Genomic DNA, 27,540 nt, shown 5'->3' on the forward strand with positions numbered 1-27,540 from the left:
ATACTATATAGTTATGCTATAATTATAGTACATTGAGTAACATTGTAACATTCCAGAATCAATCATAATCAATCATAATCAATGCAAATCTTATTTGAACGTAAGTTATATATCTGTAGTCTAGATCTAATAGAGTCTTGGATTCTACTTCGTCTGTCTAAATCGAATCATTTATAACGAGTATTACGTTTTACGACGTTTACGCCCGGTGACCATCATGGTCAAACTCCTTAGCAGGAATATAATGAACTGGACATCACAAAATGTTGACTGATCCAGACCAGTATGCAATGTTTTGTTCAATAAAGCCTTTAAAACTTTCAATATAAAGTATCCTTGTGCAAATCGTGTGATTAAGGATTTCCCGATTATACGTGCAAAAGCACTTGTCCATGGACTTGTTCATGGAATGACAATGTAAATTAAACTACTACATGTAGGTTTTATTTGATAATGCCTTTTTAATGATATAAATAATGGCAATGTCTTTCATTCCGAAATTAAGGATGAGTGCAGTGTTTCACGTGACTACGCAAGCCCAGATGCGATCTGCTTATTTTTTTGATAGCTTGAGCAGACAAAGCCGTTTTTCTATTTAATATGTATATTTAAATTGATTAGAAAAAAATGGTTTTCAAGATCTGCATTTGTCGACTTTGAAATGCGGTGATCGCTTGCATTCTTGTTAACATGTGTTGTTGTCTAAACGTTATATAAAATAATTTTATTTTAATAAATGTTTTGAGTTAGCTGGGGTTTTTTTCCCCTTCAAATCACACCCAACAAATTCTACAATATTCATTTTACTTTATACATTGACTTTTTGACAAATAAAACATCTACAGCTTTTTACTTCATTGGTGGAAAAGAAACTTTCTGAAAAGAAAAAAAAATGGCTACAAACTGTAGGTTAATTATATATCTACTAGGTTGTTGTTGTTTTTTATTGTTGTTTTTTTATCGGTCAAGTATTCTCACTTAGCATTATGTTTCCCTGTAACAAGAACAAATCGAAGAATGATCAAATTACAACTCATTACAAGCAATACTTTTAGTCTTTTCTTTATTGAAAGATTTACTGTCTCAGGAGTCAGGGAGGAAACTAATAAAAGAGACAAACAAAATAGAAATACACACCAAGAAAGGAGTCTTTGCTGGATCACAATTGAAACAATGTAAGACTATTGCACCAGAAGGTTGCATCGGGCGAACGATTGATGGTGATGGTGATAGTGAAGGCAGGGTGTGAGAACCGATCAAATACATCTGCATTCGTAGTATCCTACTCCATTAGATGTGACTTCTACTTGTAAGTACACAGAAGATCAAATTAGAAGGCAGATGTCTGTACAGCTACAAGATCAAACCAGCAGCCTATACTAACGTGTGACTATGGCATCCGATGCATGTTTGGTCACAAATAAAACGCGATGGCCTTATCGGATTATCTCGGCGCGTGTTAACATTAGCATAAATATGAATAGCACGCGTGTACAACTCGTTTAGTAGTGGCAGAAAAGTGTGCCCACATCAATAAACAGAGATACAAACACACAGACACCTTTTTAGAGGGTATTCAAATATTATTATTTATATTATTATAGACCTAGACAAATCAAGCGCTTTGAACAAATGATAGAGATGAAGGAACTCTTCCGTGCGTCATTAGCCAGTCCCTTGTACATATTTTGGTTTATAGGCCTTAAATGGTAAAGGGAAGACCACACAAGCGGTGGATAGTTAGAATAAACAAAACTTCATATTGATAAATATATTTCCCCTGACCCTCAAAACAAGTGACCAACGTCTCTGCCCACGACAATACCAGTTTATAAAAAAGTTCCAAAGTAAAGAAACGGTAAATAATAATTTTAAAAAAAAGATAATAATTAAAGATACAAGCTTTGCTCTTGTTAAATGCTAAATATATTCATAAAATACTACTGGGTTTTAAGCTTCAGACCTAATGCTAGAAATAATGTTACATGTTAGCCTGATTTCACTAATGAGTTCTAAAAGGAAAAAAAACATAAGATCTATGACCAAAAAAAAAACAAAACAAAAAGTCAAGGAAAAGACTAGTGTAGGTAACGAAAGGATAGCAAGGATACAAAGTAACAAACACAGAACGAATTAAACATAATACAAATGTGATTTGGGGGGGGGGGATATCTCGTGAAGATTATTGTATGTGCTCCTCATTCACAGAACCGAATATGAAATGTGTTTCATCTCTGTGTGAAAGAAAGACAAGACAAGATATCAAAAATGTTTCCAAAGCACAAAATCTAGCAAATGAAGCAAAGGTCTTTACCACAGTCTCTGTTCAGAGACCACAAGCATCTCTTGTGATATATTAAATCTGTAGATGTCATAAAAAAAGCCAGGTTTAATTTTTTTTTATGTCCAATATCAGCATGTCCAGGATAAAAACTTATGACATAAAAAGCTTTATTTACCTGTTTACGTTGTTTATAGAAAAAAAAAACATGTACACTTAAAATTATAATAGACAGAACGAGGTTGAAAGGTAAACATGTAGGCCTGGCTCATGACGTATTTCTGGGTATTTCCTCTAACAGGATTCATTAAAAGTTATTAGTTTGAAAATTGAAGTTTTTGGGTGCTCGTAATTATAATGTTACAAGAATCAAAAAGAATTCATTTCAAATGACGTGATCCATCTGGAGATTGAGCCCAGACTCAATTAAAAGAAGACATTGTTCTTATCTTTGGAACTATGCGATATCACACACCAAAGGTCAAGGTAAGCTCGGGCTAATTCAATACTCAATCTACTCTGGGCTATATTTGCCACAAGGTAGCGCTGTAACCAGTGTCTTTTTTTTTTTTGGGTACCATTGATGAAAACTTTAGTGATCCTTCCTGTTTACAATGAAGTGTGTAATAAAAACTTTGTCAACGAACGAAACTATTTAGAGGGTTTCAAAACAAAATGCCCCTTAATGGGTAGCAATACAGGCCACCCATCGACACTTCCCATAGCAAGACTTGTTAGTATGGTTCTTTATACCACCATTCCATAACAAAAGCATGCGCCCATCGAGTGTAAGGCGCGTGTGCACTGTCCGTTATGGATAAGAACATTTCAATCTGCGAGAAATATTTCGTTAGCGTGACGTCTCGAGTTCGCACAAGTCAAAGATATGACTTTAACACTGATGTTAAAAAAATCAAGCTTCAAAGGGAGAGAAGTGTAGTAAGAGTTAGTAGCTTTATTTTTCAACAAAGAATGTAGCCATTAATTTCTTTCGTTTAGTCGAAATGTTTTTGTTTGTTTGTTGTTGTTGTTGTTTTTTACAATATCTCTATTCAAGTCACTACTTCATGGAGGAACCTGGGTGGACGACGATCTAGAATACTGCTCTAACGATTTTCCTACAAACTTTAACAGTTGATGTATATTGGTGAGAAAAGAATTACTAGCTCTTTGGCCACAAATTGAAAACTCTAGTCTGAGCGTTATAATTTTTCAAAGTAAAAAATAAATAAATGTAAATTTGGCTAGAGACTAAACCTAGGTCAAGATGTAACATCAATTTTGAAAGGATTAACACGTTCGAGAATTTCCGAATGTCAGAGATTATTGATTCAATTAATGTTCAGGAAAATTTTGCGTATCGTCTTCTAAGTCTAGATTAAAAGGCCTAGTGTGATATCATTGGAATTATTCAATTTAAAAAAAAGTTTAAATGTAGGTGTTGTTGTGAGTTAAATGATAGATTCTCAAAGTTTTGTTTATATTTTTACGTAAATATAGGTTACGTCAAGATTCTAGATCTAAAAGAAGATCTAGATCTAGACTAGATCTTTATAAGCAGATTGATATCTAAACTAGATGTTTGGAAGAAGATTGATATCTAGACTGGATCTTGAGTTCTACGTGTAACTACCAATAATTAATAGATATCTTATTATTATACAATGCCTGCTGGCCTAATTGGAAGAACTTTACAATAGAGAAGCTGTCAACATCACGAATTTGAGACCCAATTTTAGCTTTAACAAAAATATTATTTTAAGTTGTATAATAAAGGAAATTTTTTTTTTTTTTTTTTTTTTTTTTTTTTTTTTTTTTTTTTTTTTTTTTTATGTTTTTCTTGTTACATTTTTGAATCTATGTTCTGAAGTATCATTTTCTTTTCAATTTCAATGGTGATCACTGATAACAGATGCTAACAAAGATACAGAGTTCAGTAATCTGGGTTTTTTAACTTAAGGCTGTCGTTGCATTGTTTAATTTATTGTACACTAGATCGAATGGGATAATCCTCGACCAGGCGTTCAATTAACAGACATTCTATTCTCGTAAGGTTGTTGTTCTCGTGTCCGTTGCTTTGGATCTAACATAGCCAGGGGATAAACAACGAGTGTCATCATGCGTTAGTTCCAAGTCTGCTGGGAAAATAATAATAAAAAAATAACAGAGGATCGGGCGAAATAAGGGAAATGTAAAGTGACACTGGAGTCTAATGAGTTGGACTATTGCATTATGGTGTCATCTAAATCAACGCTTCTAATAATTTTTAATAGAACGATCTATGGAAAAGTGGTTGTATCGCAAAGGGTCGACCTGTTCCAATATCAAAACTGCACATCTCCCCCCACCCCCCAAAATCCCAACCCGACACATTCGCTAAAACAATAAATGTGGTCTACCCTTAAGGGTGGAAGCGAGGGTTACAGAAATATAGTTGAAGGTCTGATATTCATATTTCTATCGTGTAACATGAACTTTATGTTATGTTATTAGTAGTCGAAACAGATTATTTCGTAAACATGACAACCTTTTTAAAAACATATTTCGATATTATATATTCATTTAAATGGGGGAATTTCAGGGTTAGTAACATCACACATTTATTCCATGTGTTAGGAAAAGCAAGCATTATATCTCATCAACAGCATGCCCCATAATTGCTTAGATATTGAGTTAAAAGCGTGGTTCATTTCTGCCCAAAGAAAATGCGTTTCCCGTTCTCTTATAACCGCCAGAGCTGCAATCAGTTTGTAAGCATTGACCACCTCAAGCTTCACGGATAGAACGTGCCCAATGAAAAGTTTCACACACTTAAGGAAAGAACTTCTGTTTAAAGCAGAAATCAAACTCGACCTGGCATCCAATCATTCTGTCAAAACTTAACCTTTTTTTTTTTTCTAAGCAGAACATTAAACTGTGTAATTTTTTTTTAGATCTGGTATCAGCGGGTAGTCTGGTTAATGTGCAGGTAATTACAAGTCGGGAGTGTTTACAGAAACATGCAATATTTTCTTGACGTAAAACTTTTTTAACTTTAAGGAAATCTTCAAATATTTAGTTTAATGCCTTGCAAAAAAAAAAAAAAAAAAATTGAAAGTTTGTGCAAACACTCACGAGCGTGTCTGTGTGTGTGTGTGTTTATTTTATCAAATGTGTACATAAAACTAGCTATAAAACGCTGTGCACATATAAATGACATCCCTTGCGTCGGTCAACCTCTATTGCTACTAGTGAAATAAATACATGTCTTTTTATAGACAAACTCTAGATTTCTATATAATGTTTTTAAAATTTTCGCTTCTATTTTGTCTGGAAATAATGTCTTTGCAAGTTTAGATTTTAGTATCGTTTATGTTAAATAAACTGTCATTCCTACTTTATTTACAAAACAGATCTTTGCTTTCCTTGAATCTGTGGGGTTTTTTTGTCGTTTTTTTTTTTTTTGTGTGTGAAAAATATAGAGTTTTTTTATAGACCGACGTAGGAAAGTTAACTAAATCCTAATGCTGCAAGTTAAAATGTTAGAAAAGCAAAAAGATGAAACTAGTTTGTGATGTCTTTTCGCTATTTTAACGTACTGAACAGCGTATGTGAGGAAAGCTGCTTTTAGGTCTGCGAAAGGATTAAGCCCACTGTTTACCCATTTTAACATTGCTAGCCTTGTGTTCGATATTTTCTTTATAGGGGTGCATCTTATTTAGGGGTGCATCGTAGTTATTTCCAAGTGCCCCTCAGAGATGCAAGCGCTCCATTTCCAGTTACACGTGATTTTACCCTCAAGACCTGAGAACATTTGTAAGTTTAAGTGCACGGAACGAAGGTTTGGAACTCGCCCCCCCCCCCCCCCCATGGCGCTCAGGCAAACAATGCGTCTCAATACATTCGAGAACATGAAGACATGTTCAGAAGTTATTTAAATGAGTCTATCTTTAGTCTTCAAACTTTTATGTTTTGATTTTCCCAGAGCTCCTTAAGTTAACATTATGCTATTTGAAGCATTTTATAAAATAAAGCTGTTTTTTTTTCTTTTAAAAGGAGAAACTTTCATCATCCAATTAGACTTTTTTTTTAGACTCGTATTTGTCGCTTGAGAAAACTATTGAGTCTAACAGGGGTTAGGGTTAATCGAAAATGATTTGGAAGCACTTGATTAAGCAGCCTCTGACTTAATAAAAGCTGACTTAGTGACCTGCAAAAAGGAATTTACATGTCAAACTGGAAAGATTTTACATGTAGTGACATGAAATGTCAAAACAGGCTACATATCTGGATGGCATATAACAATACTTGGAATTTCAGCTCTATTGATGATACCACATGTCAATGCCGTTATCAGATGTCATGTTAAGTACATGTATATCGCGGTATGACAGTATACACCAAGCTGTTTATTGACTTCTTTCAAAACTACTTCTGGTAGTGAAGGCTTACAACAAAGAAGTGATACTAATGAACCATTCTGTTCAAAGATTACGATCGCCACCCCCACCCACCCAACCAAAAAAGACTTAAACTCATTATCATGATACAGGCCCTCCTAATAGGTCAACAATTTTTAACTTAAGTTAACTGTCGGTAATTTTTTTTTTCTCAACCCTCTCCTCCCTTCCCCGTTTCCCGCAACCATTCGTAAGGCTTCATTAGTCACACACCTGTGAACCGGAACTTAACCCCCCAAAAAAGTAATTAACTAGAAATTTACTTTAACACAAGTTAATGCTTTTATCGATGGTTCTCCAAATTGTGAGACTAGCTACAATAAAGAGAATGGATCTATAACCATGGAATACGTTATTTTTTTCTTTAAATCATACATGGAATTAAACTTACCCCCCCCCCACCATTCTTCCTTCCCACCAATCACATGCATGTCCTTTAAAAAAAAAAAGTGCGCGAACTATGGTTTAGTTTTCAATCACAATTATGACACATCTTATCTCGATGATAAACTAGCTGTTAAGAGAACTATAACATACACATACACTTTAAAAAGAAAACGCGATACTTCGCTCAAAACTTTAACAAAATTGAGACGTCTGTAGAAAATATCGCCAGTTCAGCAAGATTGGTGCCAGGCGTCCAGAACAATTTCATAACTCAGGGCTGCATCAGATGGCACCAATGATTCCAGCATTTGACTTTCACTGGGTTTGACAGTTGATGGCGACTTGCACTTTAGCTTGTTACTCTAGCCAGCAATAAGGATGGCGAGTAAACATTAATTCTTAACCTAATAACAGACTCATTATTAACAGCTGTGCATCGAATTACGTACGTCTTATAATAACATCTTTAGTTCATCTTTACAAAAAAAAAAAAAGTAAAGTTCTCCTATCAGACCTTGCGATCTATAGGGCAGATGATGAAGAAGTCATTTTAGTTCATCTTAGATTTCATATTGAAGTCACGTGTCAATTTAACAATGTTTCATGACCGGTGGGGGGTATTTACTGTCTTTTTTAGAAAAATAAAATAAGAACGGGGTCGAGCGTAAGTTAATTAAACTATGTTGAGTTAATTGGGTCATGTTTATTTTGTGCTAAGATAACCCTTTGTGACCAGAAGGAGCGGAGACGGATGACATCCTGTGGGATAACATTCTGAAGAGTGTTGTTTGAGCGTGCCAGATAGATAATTGAATGAGTAATATGTAAATAAACAGGTAGAATTAAAATGTATAATCCACTGTGTACCTTTGATTAGAGGAGTTACAGATTGGAGATGAACAGTCTCATAGAAATGTACTGGTCATACTGTAAGTGACAGTTCAAAATGTATTTATTCTTTGCTCTTAGTTTAGCAATTAAATTATTGAAAGTACTTGCGAATTTTAAAAACAAAAAACGCCTATTATAACAAAATATGTAGGTCACAGCTGGGGCTGCGTAGCCACGGGAAATACTGCATTCCTAATTATCTTCATCTTCTAATCTTATATAATACTGACGTTACTTCAAAAAAGAAGATGATTACGTCCTACGCGTCATGCATTAAGTCATGCATATTAACCAATGACTTAAATTCTGTCATGTCACTGGTTTTCCTGGATAGCTCAGGCTCTAATAGCACTAGGGAAGAAGGAGTATTTGTACAAATTTGTCCTAGCATATGGGATGAGGAATGTGCCTTTATCTTTGTGTCTTTCTGAGTATTTTATTAAATTTTGTTTTTGTATTTGAAGATTATGGTTCAGTGTTTTATGTATAATTGCTACTTTACTTTTGCATCTTCTGTCCTGAAGGCTTTCTAAATTTAGTGATTTTACTAAAGGTGTTACTTCTAGTCAAATGTGAATATTCGTTTGTTAAGAATCTTACTACTCTATTTTGTGTCTGTTCCAGTTTCTTAATGTTTTCTTGAGTTAAGGGGTCCCAAACAGAGGATGCATATTCTATTATTGGCCTTATCCTCAGACTCGAAGACAAGCCTTATTGTTATTTTAAAATTGCAACGGTTTTCAGTCGTAAATATTTCATGCCCATAATAGGATACACCTTAATTCATTGATGGCGATTAGGACATGAACAGATGTGTTGTGTCGGCTGACATACAAGAAATGTTATTTCCCCTTGTTTTGTATTTGCTAACTGTGGTCCCATTGGCGGTAGTTCAACTAAAGCCCAACGAATACATCTAGACTAGATGTCATGGTGTCATGTCTTAGAGTGGCTTGAACTGAGTGCGTTCTTGTTGAGGGGAATGACCTAACCTGGTGACCAAAGTTAGGGGCTAGCGTTTTAATGAAACCACACACTCATCACGGTAATATGGTCGAAAAGTAGTTTTCATCAATACTGTAGAAAGGCTCCTCTCAGTGGAAAAGAATATAGGATTGGTATTTTGGAACAAGTCTATGTATCGGCATTGTAAACAGGCGATAAGAATAGGAGACATGCAGTATCAGGATGTCGGAGAATGATATCATTCACCTAAATTCTAAAGTAATAAAACCTTTGTTTTTTTAACACGATTTAGAAAGACGTCTCTGGATGAGTAATGCGTTTTTACAGAGGTAAAGCAATGCCATTTACATCATATGTTTTAATTCGTTTTTACAGAGGTAAAGCAATGCCATTTATATCGATGTCCAGTTGGAATGGCACTCGTTGTGATAACAAAAACAAAATGGGCTCAGAAGTACTTAGCAATATGATTTTCAAACCTCGCAGCTTAATTAGATAAAGAGAGGGGAGGGAGAGAGAGAGCGAGACAGAATGAAAATAAATGCCAAGTGATAAAAAAGAAGCTTGACTTGTATCAATCAATAATATTAATGTCAACTTTAGCATTGCCCCAGTTTAGCTATGCTGACATTATCCATTTTCTATTCTGTCATATGTATGTATATGTGTGTGTGTGTGTGTGTGTGTATATATATATATGTGTGTGTGTGTGTATATATATATATATATATATATATATATATATATGTATGTGTGTGTATGTATATATATGTGTGTGTGTGTGTGTATGCAGCTAATCCAAAAACAATTAGAAAAGTTAAGAGAACAAACAGATGGTATTCCCACACCAACACAAGACAAGCACACACACACACACACACACGACATAAAATAGTTTCCTGGTGAATCATGTACAGTGTACAATATAGTGTGGCTTGAACGTGAAACGACTACATTAGCTGTGTACACTTTTCCGACCGATTCAATTCGTTCAGCTCACTTTTCTCACCCAAACGAAAAGATGATAATAAATCTCTGACGCTGATTAATTAAAAAGTCTGGGACCGAATTACCACGACTGCTAATCAACATAACAAACGAAACCAAACAAAACAAAAATTGTGAGGAAGTCTTTTATGTAAAAAGAAAAACAAAGTGGGGGGGAAGGGGAGAGAAGCACGATATAGAGAGGTAAAAATAATAAAAAGATTTAAAACTCAAATTTTGTGCGGGCACTGTCACGGTTCAACTAGAAAAGAATACATGTGTGGCAGATATGAGGCAGAATGCCTAAAGAGTGCCTAAAGACATCAAGAAAACGTTCTTCCAGATACTCATTCTCTCAATATATGTCCACAAAAGGAGGGGGGGGGTGAGATTGGACCAGAGTATGATCATAGCATAAAACATGCGCTTTACAAAACTAATAAATAATAAATTAATAAGAAGTCTGGCCATAAGGCGCAAGACCCTAGCTTGCCTCTCTAGCGTGACTCTGTACAAAGCAGTCTACTCTTTAACTAAGAGGAGTCGAAATACCACGTGCTATAAATAGGCACCACGTGTGAAGGACACTGGCGTTGTAAAACTGTTTTAGGTGTGATCTATGTTTGTATAGGCTGAAGTGGTCACTTGATCAGCGAGACAAGGATCACTTACGCTGACTCAGTTTTAGAGTAGACCCTAGACCAGTGGGGAATGGACAAGACTTTACTAGAACTGCGAGCAATATTATAACGGTATTATAAACTGTGGTTACCTGCAGTGTCAGGTTGTGGCAAACGTAGACACACAAACAACAAAGATTAATATTTGTTTCATTCGTTTGTTACTTTTAAGATTGCGTCAAGAAGGTCAGCTATGTCGGTTAAAAAGTAGTTATGGTTATCTAGAACTCGCGAAAACAAAAGAAATTGTAAGGGGCCAGTGCCCAGGTGAGGAAATTTAATCCATTTACGGACAAAGTGAAAGAAGAACTAACACAAGAAGTGAAAGAAGAACTAATACAAGAAGTGTACTGCGCAAGTAGTGAGAAAGTCAAAATGCTTGAATTTTCGACTGCCATTACGAGTATCATGAGGAATAGATAAATAAATAGAAACTGAAGTCTCTTTAAATTTGTTTCATCCACCTCCAAATGGAGAGTGACTTTTGCAGTGGAACGTAAAAGGCTTTTGGCCTCTACTACATACAAGGTTCTTATGACCGTAAGCTAATAAAGAGTTATCCTTATGACGGTTGCAAATACAAAAAAAGGCCACTTGTAAAAATAGAAAAAAACAACTTTAGGTTTAAAGAAAGTGTTATAATGTGTGTCGGCTATCTGAAGATACACAATTGTTCGCAAAAAATCATCGTTGGTAATTGCTACAACACGCATCAACAACATTATTACTAGATTATTCAGGTGAAGGTCAATGCTATATAGTATATGATGTCCTCTACTCTTACCAATCAAGTTTTACCCAAACGAAAAAAGACAATAAAGGAAAAAAAAAATACAGACAACCCAAACCCCTTTCCACAGAAACATGCTACAGAATACAGAGAAACGATAATGATATCAAGAATTCTCTATCGATTTCAAATATTTCATTGCAGATATTTATTTTTAAAAAAAGATTTTGACAAATGACAGTCGAGAGGCACTGCAGCATTAGGTACACATTGTTTGACATACTTCAAGTATACACAAGAGTTAGCTTTAAAAACAAAGAACGTACTTGGAATTAATGTTTACACTTCATCTATGGCAAAAGTTAAAACAATATCACATGCTACACAAGGTTACCATAAGCCAGCGTTTTAATGCGTAATTCTGTCTTTATTTCACGCCATAAAGGTTGAATAAGTCCTACCATCCGACGACTTTTTCGTGACTAAAACAGGCCCACTACAAAATGTGCTTTATGTGTGCACTAAACTCTCTAAGCTTTTCCAGGTCCCGTTCCTGATTTGACCGACGCTCTTTTTACAATGATGAAGTATGCGCTGTAATACATTTCTGCAAATGAGAATGCAAGAAAACGCTTAGCTACGGAAACCGCCAGAAGACCTTACAGTGCCAGAAGACTTTACAGCGCCAGAAGACTTTACAGCGCCAGAAGACTTTACAGCGCCAGAAGACCTTACATTGCCAGGAGACCTAACAGTATCAGAAGAACTTACAGTGCCAGAAGAACTTACAGTGCCAGAAGATCTAACAGTGCTCACCAAGATCACCTAGCCACTTCTTGCCACAAAGATACCAATTTAATATTGACTAACAATGTTCATATTCTACTCTACCCCCTACAGACACAACAACAAGTAAACAAGGGATGCAATTTTCAGTAATGAAAATAAATTCAGGAGAGCCTCCCCCCAAAAAAACTTAAAAAAGTACACTTCAAAATAACATGCTTAAAATGAAAATCTAAAGTACAATGGAGTGCAGCGCCTAATGTTCAAAGTTATCACTACTTCTGTCACTTTGTGGTTCAAACATTGATCTCAGCAGGATACACACACACAGAGCAAAGGTCAACAAACTTTCAACCTCACACTATTCTTGTTTCATTTTCTCAACATCCGGGGTACATGTATTGTGAAATGAAGGTGGAAAAAAAAAAGCAATAACTTTCCTTGATATAAAGTTTAAATAAAGAGGCTGGTGTAAGTATAAATAGACTCACGCGCTCCCTTCCTCTTCCCTCTCTCGTCCCAGAGACAAGCCAAACAAACGCGTAAATGTACATTTTTTATCCGTGAATGAAGAAGAAGAAAAAAAAAGTTAAATTAACCTCAAATCTTATCAGCTAAGAGTGTTGCAGGTGGGACTGTAGTCTCCGTCTCTGGCACCAAGTATTTTTAGACCGGGAACAAAAAACTTTATGGATGATACTCTGAGATAGTGAAACCATTTTAGAAGTTTTTTTTGTTGCTCTGTTTAAAAAGTGTTTTGTTTAGCTAAGTTGAGAAAGTGAATATAGGATCTAGAGGAGGAAAACTTTATATAGATTTTCTATTTGCATTTCTTTTTAATTCAACAAGTTTAACCTTGCTCGTTTACCGTTGGCCATAGAAACAAATGACCTTAACATCATCTGCCCTATAGATTGCAAGGTCTGAAAGGGGAACTTTTACCTTTTTTTTTTCTTTACCATTCAAATGTGTTCGAATCTAATTCTGTCTTGTTATTTCATTTGAAGAAGACAAGACAATGAGTTTTTAGAATAAGATCTTAAATCCTGAAGGCAGGTAGCATTGTTTCAAAGATGCCTCACAGTTAAGATAAAAGATATTATATAGACAGATAACATAGTTAAAAGGCGCCACAGAGTTAAGATAATGAAATAAAACCATTGACATAACATTGCTGCATAAACATCCTACAGCTAAGATAATAAAGAAACAATGACTTTGGTTGCTTAGTGCATTTAATCTTCTTCACGATTGCTTCACAATATCTCATTTGAAAGGCATTGAAGGATTTTCAGTTAAAAACACGACGAAGACTGTATTTGTTTTAATTAAAAAAAAAACAATTTCCAAATGTAAAAGTACAAAGAACAAAGGAAATTATTTAAACAGACTACAACCACTTTTAAACATGGCCAAAAATATTTGTATTGCAAATTGAAAATAATATATTTATTTCGAATCGAAAGTGCAGAACAGTACAGAAAATGTTTCAGAATGTTCAAAATTACAGGTACGTCTATAAAATTACCGGTACGTCAATAGAGTTCTAAGTAACGGTACGTCAATAAAGTTCTCAACCTACTAACCTTAGAAATATGATCGCTGTATATCTCAATATCCTACTTGGCCAACACTGCCCAAGTAAATGCTAAAAAAAGACAAAAAGTCTTCAAGCCTGTGAACTGACGTCCATAAAAACAACAACACAACTATGTATATAGTAAGTATAAAGTATTTATGGTCTGACTGACTCGGGTGTTGAAAAAAAACAAAGAAATTAGTTATTGCGTTATTTAAAGACACTTGCACAGATAGCTGCTACACACATGGAGAGAAGGGGAAAAAAAGGAGAAGGTGCTTGAGAAATGTTTTATAGTGTGTGCATTCAACACACTTGTCTTATCTCTGGCAGAGGGAGATCGTGACGTCACGAGGACTTGGCCACAGTTCGCTATCAGAATAAGAATTTAAAAAAAAAAAAAGCTTTTAATTTGGTTGCCCCCTTTAATGCGCATGTGTTGGATGCCTCCGTGTGCGTGTGTGTGTATGTGTGTGTGATATGCGTCTTTTGGCGGATGCTGTAGACGGGATATGTTACATTTCCGCTGCTGGCGAGGACTTGGTGCACTGCAATAGCAGAAGTTACAAGACTTGGCGAGGACTTTGTGCACTGCAATAGCAGAAGTTACAAGACTATGTCCATGAAACTCAGGTAACGCGGATACTTGAACATGCTGAGGATAGTACCGTAAATACCGCAACTACTGGATTCGGTTACGATGGACGAGACACCAATTTTAACACGAGCGATAGACAGATATATACATATAGTGAGAATCTACCTGCAAATACTTTCTTAAACCATGTTCCTAATTTAAAAATAGCATCCTCATGCTTAGTTTTAAATTCGAAATAGAAGAAATTTCCATAAATTTATATTCAAATCACTAATTCCTGGTGAAAACTGTGCCAGATCAGTGTCTGCCAGGCTATTTCTAAGTCTTATCATAGTTGTAACCCTAAATTCATATTTCGTGCACTTATTACATTAACCGGTAATATCCACTTAATTACACCCGTTTCAAAAAAAGAACGATTTCGTGATAGAATAAAAGCGTAACCGAGTCCCTCGAGGTCGTTAGCTCTACCATTTGATTCAAACAGACGGCCTGATATTTAAAAATTAAAACACACATTTTTTTTTCTTTCACACTAGTCTGTCTTCATGAAAAGGTTCTGTAAACTGACTGCTACTTGTATACTCCTATTCGACGCTTTAAACAATGTGAGATCCACTGACTTGGTTAAAATGTTATCATTACATGAAGTGTTCTTAACGTCTCATGGCTGTTTCAATTATGCATTGTAGTCAAACGTAACACCTGTGTCGCCGCGAGGGAACACGGATGGATGAGATGGTATCGAAGTACCATCAGATCCTAGGATGGAACACGGATGAGATGGTATCGAAGTACCATCAGATCCTAGGATGGAACATGGATGAGATGGTATCGAAGTACCATCAGATCCTAGGATGGAACACGGATGGATGAGATGGTATCGAAGTGCCATCAGATCCTAGGATGGAACACGGATGAGATGGTATCGAAGTACCGTCAGATCCTTTGATGGAACAAGGATGAGATGGTATCGAAGTACCATCAGATCCTATGATGGAACATGGATGAGATGGTATCGAAGTACCATCAGATCCTAGGATGGAACATGGATGAGATGGTATCGAAGTACCATCAGATCCTAGGATGGAACATTTAGTAACTTGGTATTATACAATACATAAGCTAACTTTACAAGCTATTCCAAAGTTCGTGTACTTCTGTGTTAGAATGTTTGTATAATATCTACTTAGTTTGTCTAAACTCACCTTGATTATCTTGCCGGATTTACATTGAATCTAAGTTAATCTGACCAGGAATGGGGGTTTCAAGACTTTCGTTAAAAGCCATTTAAATCTACAAACTTTTTTTTGTGTGTGTGTTCAGTGTCTGTCGGCAATAATTCAATGTTGACATATAATGGGCAAATGCAAACCATCTTGAGTGCAATATTGCAAACATGTACGCTAAAAGTCAACATATTATTATTTGCTGAGAAATCAGAAGATAGTGCAATGTTTGCTGTAATATCTGGGTGTACTTGTGAACAGTACTACAAGCCCTTCGATCAATGTACTGGACTTTTAAAATTATCAGTAAAAAACAAAATTGCACTAGAAACAAAAACGTGTTACAACCAACATAAGAGCAGGGTGTAAGTTCAGCAACGGTGTAAATATCAACAAAGTGATATCGCCTTGTTTATTGTCAATAACAAGATTGATTATGTCGCCGTGTAGTCGAAAAAAAAATTAATTGCGAAATTTAATATAAACATTGAAATAAAAAGGAAAGGCATTTTGTCATGCTACGCAAGATCTATTGACCATTTAACACACGAACAGGCCATTACCAGTGGACCAGTTCCGTGGGCCACTTGCGCTGAATAGAGAAAAAAAAATCAATTTACTTTGGTCCACGTGCTACCCATGTGGATAGGTCTACACTCTCTCTACACTCCAGTAAATGTAACGTCAAATACGCCTTCCGCCCCCCCCCCCCCCAACCAAGACCCTTTCGTTTTTACAGAAATAGAATTGCTGGTGGGAAACAAAACGCTTATTACCTCTATATGGCTAATAACTATTGTATCGGTAATTTGAATATTTAATTACCCGTCATTCCAGTGCCCTGTGCGCGGCAAAAGAATGTATACAGGCAAACTGACTACCAAGTAGACACACAAACATTTTTCACATAGACTAATTTGTCATACTTCCCTACTTGGGAACTTGCAAGATTAGAACACCCCCTTCCATTTTTTTTCCACTATTTGTTTCTAGGTTAGGGATTGGTGACTAGACCAATGTGGCATCGTATGAGAAGTTACAACTAGCCCGCTAAAAGTTTGTTAAAAACTGATAAAACAAATTTTTGGTTGGATGTTTGTTGTTTTTTTGTAAAATGTTGTACATGTTTTGGATGTTCCTTCAGAGTTGAAGATAGTTTACTTCCTAGTCCAAACCTCCCGCAGGACGACGGGGAATGGGAGCGGGCAGGGTTTGAACCCTCGACCGTCGATAAATCCGAACGACAGTCCAGAGCGCAAACCGCACGACCAGGCAGCCATCTAGTCAAGTAGTACTCCCAAAATGACCACATGTCCACATTTTAATGTATGTCGAGGGAGAAGAGAGCGTAGAAGTGGGGCACGTGTCGACTCTCTGACAACTTCGCGCCATTAATCTCAGTGCTACGTTTTTCACTAAAGGTTTATCAATGAAAGCCCCATCCTTTAGGATAATCTTGCTCTCTTCCGTTCAATATCTAACTCTCGTCAAATATGAACCATAGACATAAATAAATAGTATGAACATAAAATAGATCCAGATATCAGGATACATTTGTGCTATTTAAGTTAGATCATTATTGAACGAGTCTAACATGATAAATAGCTGGATAATAAGGACTTGTATAGGTGTTATGGAGGCGCGGTGGCTGAGTGGTAAAGCGCTTGGCTACCGAACCGGGGTCCGGGGTTCGAATCCTGATGAAGACTGGGATTTTTAATTTCGGGATCTTCGGGCGCCTCTGAGTCCACCCAGCTCTAATGGGTACCTGACATTAGTTGGGGAAAAGTAAAGGCGGTTGGTCGTTGTGCTGGCCACAAAACACTGTCGTTAACTGTAGGCCACATAATCTGATGACCTTTAACATCATCTGCCCCAAGGTCTGAAAGGGAAACCTTACCTTTTTTTATAGGTGTTATGAACATTTCAGTTACAAGGTTTACATGCTAGGACTGAAAAAAAAAATCTAAATGTGCAGTACAATTAAGGGACATGGTTAACATTAAGCTTTTCAGACAAAGTACTTTGTTCGAGTCTAGAGCAGGGGTCGGCAACCTTTTAAGTCAAAAGAGCCAAAAATTACAATTTACAAAATTTCAAAGTTTTTAAAGAGCCACAAGATTTTTTCTTCCAATATATACAGTGCTTTTTTTTTTTTTTTTTAAATAGGTGCCGGTGCTCAGTGATTAAGTGCCGTTATTCAGTGATGGACTGCCTTACTTTCAAGCACTTATAAATTAATAATAAACGTTAAAATACAAGAAAAGTAATATTTTTCTCCCACATTGAAAAAGTTAGCGGTACGCCGTACCGGTGCGTGCCGTCACAAAAAAGCCCATTATATATAGGGCTTTTATGTGTGACGGTACGCACAACTCTAAATTTTCATTTGTTAGTTGGCTTCTTACTTTACTGTTAATTATATTTATTGAAGAGATCGCTTGCTCGCACGAATATGCAGATCCGACGGTTGTCGGCCTTCCGAATGTCAACGTTTCACCTGACTGTAGCAATCTGGAAGACTATTCCAGGCGTCGAATATAAGTGTCTAGTCTCGCGCATTTCTTTTAAAGCTGTCCACTTTTGTTGCGTTATATTCATGTCTGGACCTTCAACTCTTGCAACTCTGTCAATTTTCCACTCCACAAAGCTTTACTTTTTAAATCAATCAATTGCATGTCCAGAGATCCAGCATCAATTCCAAATGTCTCGATGTGGATTTCGGTACTAATAGCGTTGAGAAGATTTTTTTTTATAAATTCTACAATCGTTTTGTGTGTTTTGAATTGCTCAAATTTGTCGACAAAGTCATCTTTAATTTTATTTTATAACTGTGCTGAAGTAACTCATGTCAACAGTCGCAATATTGCTTTACAAATTGAAAATGAAGTAATTGACAGCTCTGAATAATTTCTGCACAAAGAATATTTTTTATCTTCAAAACAAAATAATTCTTCTACCAAAACATAGATTGGGTATCCCTTTCCTTGTAGTTTTAGATTCATGTTTGGGCACAAAGCCCTTCTTGGTGTATTATTCAGTGAAACGTAAGAATTTCGTGGTTTATTTTGCTCTGAAAAATCGTTGTTGCTTTTTCAATTTTTCAGTCATACGTCTGGCTCCATTAGTGGCTATTGAAACAATTTTATTTAAATCGAGCTTAATGTCTTCAAGGTATTTTTGCAAGGCATTCGCTCTATCTTCCCTTCTAGTTTGTCCAGAGAGCGTTAGCAATCCTAGAAGTTCTTCTTTTGGACCTTGGGAAGACAAAATGGGCAACTTGTACCGTGTATTTTATGTCGCAAGACTCATCTATAGCAAATAATAATGCAGAAGAAAGTTGAATATCCTCCACCTTCAAATATGTTACATTTTAATCATTGGAAGACATTTTAGCTATTCTATCTTGTGCTGTTTTAGCGTATAGTGGCAAATATTTTTTTTTTCCAAGAATTCTGGTTTGTTTTTGAAATCATGAAACACTTCTTCAGATGCTCGTAGGAAGCAATATTTGACATACTCACCATCTGTGAATGTTTAGCCTTTTTGAGCAATTTCTAGTAGAACTACAAAGCTTGCCAGATTAGCAGTACTTGTACATTGCTTCTAACTTTTAGAACACTATTTGCTTTTAAGTTATTTACTTGAAATAAAATATACGTCAAAGCCAAATCACCAGTGAAAACGCCAATTCGCCCCGCTTATGAGCGAATTAAAACCTACATAGATAGATCCAACGACGGCGTTATTCGAGAGCTACCGACGGACTGATGATGTGACAAAGGGCCGTGGTGATTTCAAGTGGCTGAGAGACATAATCAGTGCCTAATCATCATTAAACGAGTCAGAACTATTTGAAAAAAAGTTTTTTTCGATAAAATACATAATATTTGACTATGGAACTAAAGAGCCGCAGCTTCACACCCAAAGAGCCGCATGTGGCTCGCGAGCCGCAGGTTGCCGACCCCGGGTCTAGAGCAAAGCATTGTAAAGATAGTTCGAAGCGCAATAAAGTTAAGTTTATATTTTTTTGTGCATTATAATTATAAATATCTGACATGAAAAAGTGTTTGAGATGAACCATAGTCGCTCTACTGAATGCAGGTAGGAATGAGGCCAACAACAAGAATAAATACCTGAATGGAATCTCATTAAATCATTTGATAAAAATAATATTATCTATGTATAATACTATCAATGATGTAATGTTTACTTACATAACTATTTTTTTCTAATATTTGAATTCCCAAACGAGAGAACAGTGTTTATAGATGACCTAATTTACTAGTGTTGGGTAAAGAACGCTTTGCAGTCTAATGCATATCAAAACAGAATCAGACCGTAACGATTGTAGTTACCAGATGACAGACTTTAGGATGGGTTTATAAGGCTAGGTTTATAATAACACTAACATTCCATTAGTGCAAGTCTACTTCTATCAGAATCATAACGATTGTCAACAGAGCAACTATTTTGGTATTCTAGAAGTTTAGTAAATGTTCGCGAAGTTCAGAGCAGCTACGCGGGTCCTGGGTATACAACACATTCTCCTTGATGGCAAGCAAGATAAGGTGGAGTTCCACTTGCGTCACTGAGCAATCCAATATAGAGAGTGTCATATATGCAATCATTCGGTGCAGGCTTTATTTCAGTTAAAACGTGTAAACATCCAGTGGGCACTGACCTATACACGAGTTAATCAAGATGAACGGATACATTATAAATAATCATAGCAATGGCGGACAATGAATCTTAAAAAAAAAATTGGAAGGAAAGCTATCCAGGAAATACTGAAAGAACTGAATAATTTCTTTATGGATAATAAAGATTATTATTATTATTATTATGTTAGAAAAGAACGAGCATTCATTCTCTGCCGCTGCCAGGGTCGAGTTTTGTTAAAGGGAAACAAAATTCATCGTAGTCCCTTTAATATTACTATTATTATTATTATCATTAAGCACGTAAAGACATTCGATCAATATGCCTCTTCAGCTTCAAAGAGAGACAAGTGATATACAACGTAATCCAAGTAAAGAAAAACTCGCATGTGAAAGAAAAAAAAGGCGTTTTAAGTTGAAGTTCCTTTCAAGGGTTTTTTTTTTTTATATTACAATGTCTGACACTAAACATTCTCAACAAAAAGGGGCCAACTTTTTCCAAGAATGTTTTAGACGCTTCTGTCATGTCACACTAAAAAATGTCTGCTAAATTGACAAAAACTGTAATAGATCGTGTGGGAGGTGAATGATTAGGTGGAGAGGGGATGATACCGCTAATCAATTGTTCATTAATTAACATTCCCGAGAAGGCAGTGTGGGATTTCTTGCGATTTGTTTACATTCGATTAGTTACATTAGTAGATGAGATCCTTGGTGTGGACTTTGGTTTTCCAGATAGCCAGTACCAATACAAACTTTACCAATGAAGGGAGAGAAACAATCAAGCTACTTGGCATAAACTAAACAACAAAGACAAGATTACAAAGAGAGTTTGTGTTACACAAACTCAGAGGCGGCCCCCGTCGAAGTCGGATCCCTGTCGGATCTGCATATTCGCAAATAATATTCAAGAGGTGATTTAATTTTGATGTAAAATGTTTTACACGTTTCGGATGTTCCTTCAGAGTTGAAGATAATTACTTCCTAGTCCAAACCTCCCGCAGGACGACGGGGGATGGGAGCGGGCAGGGTTTGAACCCTGGGCCATCCATAAATCTGAACGACAGTCCAGCGCGCAAACCGCACGACCAGGCAGCCATCCGATGGTCAAAAGTAATAATGTTTCAAAGATTCATTTGCCGTAAATTTCAATTTCAATTTAATAAAAAAATAGTAGATTAGTTTTAGTATATTAAAACATTACAATATTGATCAAAACGTTTGGAAATGAAAATCTACACTTTTTTTTTACACTTTAAGTTTAGAAATTGAAATTCTACATCTTAATCTAGTCTATTTTAGTCTAAGCTAGATCTAGAAATTCTAGATCTAGACTCTAAAATAATTTTAATTAGAATATAAATCCAGATCTAGATATACTGTAATAAAAATCTAGATCTAGTTTAAAAAATCTAGATTAGATCTAAATCAAGATATCATTCCTTTTTTAAACGCGAGTCACATAACGAGGCTTAATAAACATTACTATACCGAGTTCTTTTTTCATTTCATTTGAAGAATTAATTCCATATAACGTCAGAGGGAAAAAAAAACACTACGTCATACGGCCTAGCTAGACTAAAAATCGCCTTTATCTATAAGAGCCATTTATCGAGTGTTCATAGACTTTGGTGCACCGAGTGCGTTCTTTAAGCATTTCATTTAAAGAATTCATTCCATATGACGTCAAAGGAAAAAAACACTACGTCACACGGCCTAGCTAGAATAAAAATCGCCTTCATCATTACGAGCCTTTTATCGAGTGTTCATAGACATTGGTGCACCGAGTGCGTTCTTTTAGCATTTCATTTAAAGAATTCATTCCATATGACGTCAAAGGAAAAAAAAACACTACGTCACAAGGCCTAGCTAGACTAAAAATCACCTTTATCAACACGAGCCATTTCTCGAGTGTTCATAGACATTGGTGCACCGAGTGCGTTCTTTTAGCATTTCATTTAAAGAATTCATTCCATGTGACGTCAAAGGAAAAAAAAAACACTACGTCACACGGCTTAGTTAGACTAAAATATGTTTTCATTAATACAAGCAATTTTTTCGAGGGTTAATAGACATTGGTGCACCGAGTGCGTTCTTTTAACATTACATTTAAAGAGTCCATTCATATGACGTCAAAGAAAAAAAATTCCATTACCTCACAATAGGCTAGTACCGGTACCATAAAAAAAATGTCTTTATTTACACGAGATATTTAACGAGGGTTCATAGACATTGGTGCACTGAGTTCTAATAGATATTATTTAAAAAGGATCAAAGCCGCATTGTTTTTGCGTTTTGTCTGTCAGTCGGTCTGTCCGTTATCTTGATATAAAAAAAACAACTAAAAGTTATTAAAAATTGATTAACCTTTATTTTACGTTTCAAAACATCGCAATAATTTTTAGGTATGAACACAATTGAAAAGTTTATATAATAGATTGTTCCGGATGTTTGTATAAATAGTAAAAGAAAAAGAGAATTTCAGATAAATGTAATACCGTTAATTAAATTTTTTGGATGGTCTCGTATAAAAATTAGATGTACTACAGCCACGTGGAGAGATTTTCATACCTTACTTTGGTGTTTGGATTCTGTTTTCCTTAAAAATCGGAACATAATATTAACGATAATTAGATTTTTTAATGTTTTAGGTAGAAAGTGAAATGTACTGTAAGAGAGTAGTGAGTTAAAATATTTTTCATAAAAATCCCTAAAAACATTATTTCGTAAATGAGAAGATTATTTGTTAATTAATTAGAAGAGGGAGTTCAAACAATTATTTGGCGTTAGTAGATTTTTAAATAAATTCGGAAATTTCTGGCGACGATTTGTAAGAAACAAAATCCGGAACTTTCTTTATCGATTACAAAACTTCTATGTTATGTTTTACAAGAAAATTAAATGTCTAAAAAGTAATTTTCAGTAATCAATTCTAGTAAATTACTTTTTTTAAAAGCCTTATGCGATTTCAAACAATCATTAGGCATAATTCATGTTTTATAAAACAATATCCGGAACATTTTTACACTTAATGAAATATAAGTCAGTATAGAGATTATGATTTAGCATTAATATGCTATTTACATAAAAAACGGAACAACATATTATTGATAATGTGTTTTTGCAACGTTTAAGCATGGAAATTGAATGTAATACAAGTTAGAAGAGCAAACAAACATTTGTTGGCGTTGATTAGTTTTGCACAAAAAAATCCGGAACAATCAATTTTAGATACTTAAAACTATTGAGATGTTATGGGAGGAACATTAAAGGGTAAATCAGATTTTCAATAGCTTTTAGAGTTCTAGTTTTTTAAATCTAATCGTGACGGACAGACCGACCAACAGACAAAACGCACAAAAATAAGCTTCTTTTATTCGGATGGGGGCACTAAACAAAAAATAAATAAAATCTGATTTTTTAAAAAAGTTTAAGGAATTGGTTTAGCACCTGATCATGTTGCGACGTTACGCTACTGCACGAAAATCGCTGCATAAAAAGTCCATTTAAAAAAATGTGCGTGATATTTACATACAAAGTGCATTATTAGCCTTTATAAACAAACATAAATGTTTTCTTTTAATTTTAGCAGCTAGTTGACCAGAAAAAACGTCTTTAACTATTATTTGTATTTGTTGTAAACATTTCCTGTACATTTTAAAAATATATTTGACTTAGTGATACTGAAAATACACAAAAATTGTCCATCTTTGTTAGCATATTGTAACATTGCCTCCCTTACATTTACGTAATTGTTTTAGAATTGGTGTATTTTTATGAAAAAATCGCTTGCATAATTAATTTTATAAATTAAACGGTTTGCTTTTAGAAAACCAAAAGTAGCCGTTGCACCTAAACTTTTCAAGCCGGATTTAATGATGAAATAATATTTTTCATATCTCTTCTAGTTTTCGAGATCTGAGTGTGACAGACGGACAGACGGACAGACGGACATTTTGCACAAACCTAATAGCGGCTTTTTCCCCTTTCGGGGGCCGCTAACAAGAATAACTGTAAAAAATACGTTTAAAAAAAAAAAAGCTTATACAAAGTGTAATTGTATCAATTAGTTTGGATCAGCCATGTTATTAAATTTTAATAGATATAGACCAACAACGATAAGTCTGTGCGTTAATAATATTTTTTAATTTTTACATTTTTTTTACCAATTTTTATTTTTTTGTTTAGCTAAAAGAATGAAATAGCGCTAATTGGTAAACATATTTTATACTATATAACAAAATATAAAAGCACAATGCATAGATGGAAATCCAACCCGTTGCTTTTCACGTGCAAATTATGAGTGTCTGGTGTGTATGTACATTTTAGTTTTTTATAGTTAATATTTTGTTTGGTGTAATACACAAATTGTAAGACAAATTTCCTTACGACAATAACGATTATTATTATTATTTGTAATTCTTATAAAATAAGTATACTATTTTCCTTGAGCAGACGATTGCACTGATTGAGAACCACTGGACATCGTGACCCATTTTTTTTTTAATAATCCATTAATTGGAAATTTACATACTCTTGAAGTACTACGGCCCAATAAAATCACTCGAGTGTTTTTCTACGAAAATAAAAAGCAAATCCTTGTTCGGAGATGAATGACATGTTAAGACTGATAAATTACACAATTAACAAAAAACAACAAACTTCTAACTAGCTCACTCTAACTGGAAAGACTCACCATTCTTACTTCATGAGAGACCTACGTGTACAGCAATAAGAGTAGAGTTCTCCCCCTTCAGACCTTGAGGTCTATAGGGCAGATGATGTAAAGGTTATCTGTTTCTGTGACCTACGGTTAACGAGGGTGTTATGTGGCCAGCACAACGACCAACCGCTATAACTTTTCCAGGACTAATGTCAGATACCCATTACAGCTGGGTGGACTTAGAGGCGCCCAAAGATCACGAAATTACAGCAATGCATTATGTTGTTGTTGTTTTTTTTCACCTTTTGGAAATAGATTTAGATCAAGTTCATAAATAAAATGTTGGACACCTTTCAAAAAGTCAGAGAAATTCTTCACTTCTAGATGACTAAGTCAAAGTTTATCAGTTTAAACACTGCTGATTTCAGACCTCCCTGTTTCGGGCATATGTTATCTTGTATACCTGCATTTATATAAAGACAAAATTGACTAATGTAAACTTTAAATAATACAAATACAAACATGTTTGACAATTTTCCACTTTTGTTTGCTGATGGCCAAAAAAAAAAAAAAGAGAAGCCGGTATTCCATTTTTTTTCGTGTATGTCCCAAACGATAATTTATGTCATATTTATTTTTTACGAGTGATTTTGAATTGGAAACAGCTTCATTAATACATGTATTTGTATTCAAATACATCACACGTTATTTTACGTGTACAAAGTGATATCGAACACTTCAAATCACTTCAGAAATCTACTTGTGCCACGCCAGTAATTAGCAGCGGGTTATTTCGACCTAGCACTTCCTCGTTCCAAACGTAATAAGGTGTACTGCATCACTGCTTAGCGCGGCGTACACGGTGTACACACGGGCAAGACAAGTTGTACATTTGAAGAGCTAATACTTCCTTTATCTGAAAAAAAAAAAAAAAAGAATGCTCCTTAAGTGTGACCTACCTTCCCAGATAATAGAAATGTTACTTCAGTTGTCTGGAGTAGGTTCTTACCCTCCCTTGCAATACATTGTACCAGCAAGGAAAGAAAAAAAACTGGCTCAGAAATAAATTGAAAATAAATGTCAGCTGTCTTGAGAACAAAAACAACCCAGTGTGTCGGTGTACTATGTAACACAGTGTGTCGGTGTACTATGGAAGTGTAAGGCGCTCCTATGTAGACGTCCGAAAAAGGTAAGAAAAAAAAATACACCTTCAAAGTCATATATACTTCTATACTATTGACACCTTCACCTACGTAAAACAAGCCCTAGACCGCTCCCAGCGTAAACCTGTCAAATTATCAGCGGGTCTTTGAATCTCAGGTATAGCATCATGTGGAGGATGGAAGTGGGGGTGGGGGGGGGAGGACGCTCCCTGCAATACAGAGAACAAGATGTCCGAGCTCCACTGGACTAATACTAATGAATAAACATGGCGTGAAAACGACAAACGGGAAAGGGGCGGACGGGTTGTTATTTACTTTAATATTATATTATATTTATATATATATAGGGGGGCGCGGTGGCGGCGCGGTGGCTGAGTGGTTAAACGTTTTTCTTCCGAACCGAATTTAGGGATTTTTAAGGCGCCCTCGAGTCCATCAAGCTCTAATGCGTACCTGACTTAAATTGGGGAAAGTAAAGGCGGTTGGTCGTTGTGCTGGCAATATAACACCATGCTCGTTAACCGTTTGGCCAAAAGAAGCAGATGACCTTAACATCATCTGCAATATATATCGCAACGTCAAAAAAGGGAACTTTTCTTTATATATCATACATCCTATATAGGATGTATGTTTAACTACACAGGTCACTTATTTTGGAGCTAAGGCGTGCACCATTTAACCTTGGTCTTCAGGTCACCAGACAGTCCAACAAAGGAGTTGTCTATCGTCGCGCACTTTGCCAGCGTGGGACTACTTTATCATTGAGAAACTGTTCAATCAACCGTAACGATAACACACTTCCACAATTCGCCAAGTAAATGTTGGTCAAGGTCAAGGATGATCATGAAAGCACGTGCGAGTATTGCACGTTACTTTAATTATAGTCCAAAGTGACTTGTCCAGTGGATTACAAATAGTTACAGTCTACATTCTCTATACTGCTTAGATGTTAAGGAAGTAGAATAAATCCGACCTTATTTACCAATAGGTCACGTGATGTCCAAGGATAAAACATCGAAAAATGCGGTCAAGTGATATCCTCGGTCGTGAGTTGTATAAAGGGATGCAGAAGCACGTGACTTAAAGGGTGTTTACGATTGGTGGATGAAGTCCAAGTGTGTGTGCGCGCCATTAAAAATGGGTCAAAAGAAGGTTGCACAATGAACAGATTTATTGATTCTATACGTTTTGAGAATGCAAATAATGTTTTGGTTACGGCTGACACCTTTATTGTACATCATTCAATGGCCCTGACTTTTTAAAAAAATGTAAATTTAAGCCTTCAACTAACTACATGTACCAGCTCTGTATACACGCGTCAGCTAGGTTAGGTGTAATACTGGACGCTATAAGAGGGCATATGATTCAATGCCAACACGGGGAAACGTTCTAGATTCTGACACCATTGTTGGTTACACAACTTGGCGATCAATAAAGTCCGTCTGATTTCTGCTCTATAGACAGCAAGAATTGAAGTAGGAGACAAGAGAGTGACACGAG

General features: G+C 35.6%; 1 protein-coding gene across 5 annotated transcripts in view; it reads right to left on the bottom strand.

The window, feature by feature from the left end:
- The window catches only part of LOC106056704 (unconventional myosin-Ia-like), a 111,007-nt gene that overhangs the window by 74,741 nt on the left and 8,726 nt on the right, over positions 1–27,540 (bottom strand). The window contains exon 1 of one of the 5 annotated variants that reach the window (XM_056004204.1): positions 25,837–25,855. The exons of 2 other annotated variants lie outside the window; for them this stretch is intronic. The gene's annotated coding sequence lies outside the window, so the exon portion shown is untranslated. Of the gene's footprint in view, positions 1–187; positions 317–13,733; positions 13,954–25,836; positions 25,856–27,540 lie in introns of those variants that run through there. 2 more of the 5 variants (XM_056004201.1, XM_056004202.1) reach the window with 2 other exon arrangements.

This window comes from Biomphalaria glabrata, chromosome 11, assembly GCF_947242115.1.
Source record: "Biomphalaria glabrata chromosome 11, xgBioGlab47.1, whole genome shotgun sequence".
In the NCBI taxonomy this organism is placed as follows: Eukaryota; Metazoa; Mollusca; class Gastropoda; family Planorbidae; genus Biomphalaria; species Biomphalaria glabrata.